A 5,825-nucleotide genomic window follows, 5' to 3' on the forward strand; every position below is an offset into this window, starting at 1 on the left:
CTCGTACGTCCGAACGTTAGCTCATGTCCCCTTTGCAGTAATGCGGATGCATACTGTACTCCATCATCCAGACTGACTATATCACTTTCCTATTTCTAGAAACCGTCCCTCACGTCCGTCCGTTAACGTACGGGTTTATGCGGGTCGCCTGCTTCTTTCCTCCTCTCATACTCTACTCACAGACCTCTCGTCCGGCCTCTTCTTGACAGTCATTATCCAGGCAGCGCGCGCGCGATTTGCGCAGGTAAGGACAGCCGCTTCCGTCGGAAGTAATTGACTGTTGTGCTGCAGGGTAACTGCTCAATGGGCTCCCACGTTGCGTCCTCAGTGGTATACCCATACCATCTCACTTTGAGAATTAATTTCTCCTCGTCGTAGCCGTGGTGCACGATCTTGTCGATCACATACTCCTGACTCTCGGCTCCTTCTTCCTGCGTGTCCAACTGTCCGTCCCCCTTCCGAAGAGCCCGCGACTCATCCTCATCCGGCTCTCCCAAACCTCCCATCTCTTGTAGATCGGGCGGGATGCCCGCAGCTTCCTGATTTATCACAGATCCGTCATCCGTCCTATCTTTCGCTTGCGCGGCGGGTTCTTCTCGTTCTCCTTCTCGATTGAGGAACTGTAGCGCTTGTCGTAGCCCGATTATCGGCGTGTAGTCCATGGGACTAGGGGCTAATTCGACTCTATCTCGCGACACGCGCTCTTCTTGGTCGCCGATGTCAATGACGACCGTATTCTCAGTTGAGTACTTCACTTGATACGGACCCGTAGCCACTTGTGCCAACTTATGTTTCGGCTCGGTGGCCGTGCCTTGCTCCTTTCGAAGGAATACGTATGATCCTGAAGGGATGTCATACTTCGGCTTGCGGAGCCTTGCGTCGAAATTTCGCTTGTAGCGCGCTTGTTCTTTCCGCAAGCTCTTACCAGCGCCTTTCATCGGGCTTTCCAACCACGACTGCCATTTGAGGTAGTACGCTCGATTCGAGCTAAATCCTTCCAAACTTGGCTGTGCTTGTAACGCAATGCTTCTCGGCGCCCGAGCTAACACCAGCTCGAAGGGTGCGATGTTCGTAGTTCGATAAACTTGCGTGTTGTATGCAAACGTCGCAGCGTTGCTAAATAGGTCCCAGTCCTTGGGATGCTCTCCAACGTATTTTCGCAACGCGGAAGTCATCATGCCGTTAAATCTCTCAACTTGGCCGTTGGTTTGCGGGTGGTACGTAGTCGTGAACACATTGCGAATGCCGACAATTCGGCAGACATTCTGAAAGAACCGGGCCGTGAACTGTGTTCCATTGTCGGACAGCAGCTTGACCGGCGGTTCGTACACGAATACCCAATGGTGAACGAAGGCTTGTGCGATGTGCGCAGCTGATATCTTCTTCAACGGTACGGTTCGTACCAGTTTCGACTATCGATCGCTGATCACGAGAATATACCGATTTCCTCGTTTAGTTGTAATTAGCCCGCCGAGGATGTCGATGGCGACAAACTCCAGCGGAGCTTTGGGCGTGAACAGCTTCATTTCCTTCGTGTTTCTTCTTAACTTCACCCTTTCCCGCGCACATGCGGCGCAATTCTTCGCGACTGCATAGCAGTCTAGGGCCATCGTAGGCCAGTAAAAATATCTTCTCAATGTCTTGTAAAGTTTCCTGCCTCCCGGGTGTCCTGCAAATTTTGCGTAATGGCTTAACCCTAGGACGCGGTCCCTTAACGATTGTGGTATCACCACTTGTACAAACTCCGCCGAGGTACGGCATAGAGTTCCTTCGAGTTTCTCGGTCTCCATGCTGAACGTTTCACCTTTCCGGCGTCCATTTCTTCCTTGATGCGGTTGCAGAAGGGGTCGACGGCTTGCTCGCGAATGAGCTCCTCCGGAGTGACAGCTTGGAATTAATCGAGGCGATCAGGGGCGGCCCCCCCTCAAGAGCGAGGATGTCGTCTAACGCGTCAAAACTGTCCTCGTCCTCCACTGTACCCTCGGCCGGTTCGGCCATAAAGGATGGGATTTCGTCGTCGATTTCGTCGACGGTTTCTCCTGCGGTCCGTAATCTTGACAGGGCATCAGCTTGACTATTCGCCTTGCCCTTCTTGTACTTGATTTCGAAATCAAATTCCGAGAGGCGGAGCCTCCATCGGATTAATCTCCCGCTGGGGTCGGTTACGTTCATCAACCACCTCAATGGGGCATGGTCGGTATGCACAATGAAATGCTCGCTATATACATATGGTCTTAAAGTCTGTACAGCCCAAATTACCGCTAGACATTCTTTTTCTGATACAGAATAGTTTCTCTCGGCTGCGGCTAACGTTCTTGAAAAGAACCCGATGGGTTTACGTTGCGCATCCGGATGTGTCTGAAATAATGCAGCGCCGATTTGATAGTCGCTTGAATTGGTATCTACCGAGTAGGATAGGTCCTTCTTCAGCAGCGCCAAAACCGGCGGTGCCAAGATGGCGTTCTTGAGCTTATGAAAAGCTTTTTCGCACGGTTCGTCGAATGCTTCCAACTGGACCGGTTGTCCCTTCTTCAATAGTTGATTGAGCGGATGCGCGATTTTCGCGTAATGTGGGACAAACCTGCGGTAGACATTGCAGAGTCCCAAGAAGCTTCTGAGCTGGGTGAGCTGGGTCTGTATTTGAGGGTACCGCACTTGTTCCAACGCGGCGGTTCGCGCGACATCAACTTCCAATGTGCCTGGCCGAACGACATGGCCCAGGTACTTGATATTTTCGACGAAAAATTCGCACTTGCGAAACTTGAGCTTCACACATACCTTCTCCAATACAGAAAGTATTTCATCCACGTGCACGATGTGCTCCTCCCACGACTTGCTAAAAATTATTATGTCATCCAGATACACCAAACAGCATTTCCAATGGAAGGGAGAGAGCAGGATATCCATTGCTCTCTGGAACGTCGCTGGCGCGCTGGTTAGCCCGAAGGGCATTCTTGAGAAGCGATACAGACCTGAGTGACACGAAAAAGCTGTCTTGTCGCGGTCGCACTCAGGGATAGGCATCTGCCAATATCCCGAGATCGCGTCCAACGCTGAGAAAACCTTGGTGTCACCAAGCGAGTCCAGTCACTCATCCATGCGCGGTAAAGGGTACGTGTCCTTTACCGTTACCGCGTTTAACCTGCGATAGTCTACGCAAAAGCGCATCGATCCGTCCGGCTTCGGCACTAATAAAACGGGCGACGCCCATTCTGACTGCGCCGGCTCGATTACTCCTGCTTCTAACATCTTCTGTACTTCTGCATCTTCTACTTCGCGGGCTTTAGGCCCGGCCAGATACGGGGCTTGCGCAATTGGCCTTGTATCCGGGACCAGTTCAATCCGGTGGACCGTGGTGTTGATCTCACCAAGGGTCCCATCCCACATGCGGGAATATTTTTTTAACATCCGACGGAATCTTTCGCGCAGCCGGTCCGGCACGTGGCTCAGGTCGAGCTCCTCCACGTCCGGCGGGGGACTCAATCTGCCGCTCCGGCTTCGTAGTTGCCGTCGCGGAGAGCCCTTCCTCCCGTTCTCCTTGCTGGTCCTCGCGATCTTGTTCCGACGGTTCGCACCTTCTCTCGCCCGTAGGCGGCGGGGTGGAATTAGTAAATTTTTCCTCGTCCCTTTCTTGAATTCCAAGTACCTCACCAATGGTGGAATTGCTCTTGAATACGGCCCTCGGGTGCGGTAGTAGTTCCGCTACCACTTGGCCTTTTTTGAACCCTGACATAGTAATTTCTAAAATTCGCTACAAGCAATCTAAAAAGGTTTGTCAGGCTCAACATGAACTACACCGTTGGTGCTTACCATGGTAAGGTGCTTACCATGGTAAGCACCAACGGTGTAGTTCATCACGGATTGCAATTCGTGCTTGTCGTATAGGGGTGCGTAGGGTTGAACTACGACCAAGCCCGTCCTCTTCGAGGTGCATTCGACTACGTGTTGCGTCTCTGGCTTAATGGTCGTGGCTCTTGCCACCTTCACCCTGGGGGAAACTCGCTCCCCTTTTGCATCAGTTTCGCCCTCTCCGGGGACCAGATGCTTCTTCGATCTTCTCGCCGAGAACCGCCTTACGATCGGAACGTGCGAGAAATCCGCCAACTCAACTGTCCTCTTCCGTGGGTAGATAGCCTCCACGAACCTATCGCAATAGTCCGCTCCTAGAATCGGCGGTACTGCAAGCTTTTCGCACACAATAAATTCGGCAGCAGCCACAAATCGTCCAGGTCTCCCGGGCATCTTGATGGTTCCGAGAGTCTGGAGTGGCCTGTTGTTCGCGTCGCCAATGTCTTGGGTCGGTCCGTAAGACACTAGAGATTCCATTCCAGCCGGGAGTTCCGATTTTCGCACAAGGTTCGGTCCCGCGCCGGTGTCTAATACAGACAACACCCGGCTCATCAATCCGACTTTTGGTCCAATGTCCGCGTAAACTTTGTAGTTTTTTCGCGCAAGAACCAAAAGCTTCTCGGGACACTCCCTTCGCTTAACCCTGTACCAGGGTCTTCGAACTTCTTCCAGCGGATGATCTCGGGCTCGGCTCAAAATTTTCTTGATTTGGGCTGGCCCTTTGGCTTATCCACCAATCCAACAACCTCCTCATCGGGGCCTGATTTTTCCCTTAGAGACGGGGAACGGGGCCGAGCCCCGGGCACAGTACGTCGACCCTGTGCCTCTCGCGACTCATGCGAGATTCCCCTCTCTAGTTTTCCTGCCGCTGCGGGTTCCTTCTCACATCCGACGGCGCGGGCCTCGCGGCGGGCCCTCTGAAGGGTTGGTTCGACCTCGGCGTTGAAGCACTCGGCGTGCTCGCCGTCTGCGAGTCGAACCAATTCTTGACCTTCAGGTAACTCGTCGATGGTATCCCTAACCTCTCCATCGGAGACAACGCCTCATAATTTTCCAAAACTCGGTGCATTTCCCGGAGGGAAAGAATGCACGTTGGCGCGGCGTGCCCCTTTTCGTAACAATGATAGCACACCAGTCCGTGCGTCTTGACAGGATATTGCGGCCTAGGTCCTCCGCAGGCCGGCGGTCTTCCTTGATGTTGCGGCCTTCCCATCCAGCCTGGTCTTCGAAACGTTGTACCCTTGTATTCCCTCGGAATGCGCGGCGCCGGCGTGTGGCCGCGCCCCCGGAACATCATCACGGGATCCGTGGGCTCTGAAAACGACTCCGTCGTGTATGTGGGAGTCGGTAAAGTTGACGACCCGCTTGCCTCGTAGTCGTCGTGTCCGTAGCACTCCGATGGCTCAATAAAATTGCCTTCGGCTACCAATGCTCCTTCATAATGATTTTCGCTGCTTCCCTGCACACCGCATTCATCTGGCGCGGAGATTGACTCGGCTAAGTGGACGGCGGCGTGACCTTTACGACCGGGATAAGAAGCCCTCGGCTTCTTCCCCGCCCTGAACGTCGACGGCGTCTGAATCGTGACCTTCTTGGTCTTCTTGTCCTTGGCGCGGCTCGCCGAGCCATGCACCTTTGCGTAATTTACCAATCTCAAAAATGAGACATCTCGGTTATCTTGTCGATACTGCGAGACCATGGGCTTAATACTGGCATCTAGCCCCTCGATGAACATGGTCATCTGCTCCTCCATAGAATAAACATTCCCACAGCGATTACTCGCGTCTGTTAGGCGAATGTAAAATTCCATCTCGTCTTCAGACGGTTTTTGCTGAACTTCTCGCAATGCGAGCACGGCTTGACGGATCGCCTCGTCGGTTGCAAAACTCCTCAACAGCCACTGTACGGCCTCTGGCCAAACGGACACCTTTCCGTGATGGGACCCGGCCGTCTGAGACACCGAAGTGTACTGTCTC

This window comes from Chondrus crispus, genomic scaffold, assembly GCF_000350225.1.
Source record: "Chondrus crispus Stackhouse genomic scaffold, scaffold_1, whole genome shotgun sequence".
NCBI classification, from domain to species: Eukaryota; Rhodophyta; class Florideophyceae; order Gigartinales; family Gigartinaceae; genus Chondrus; species Chondrus crispus.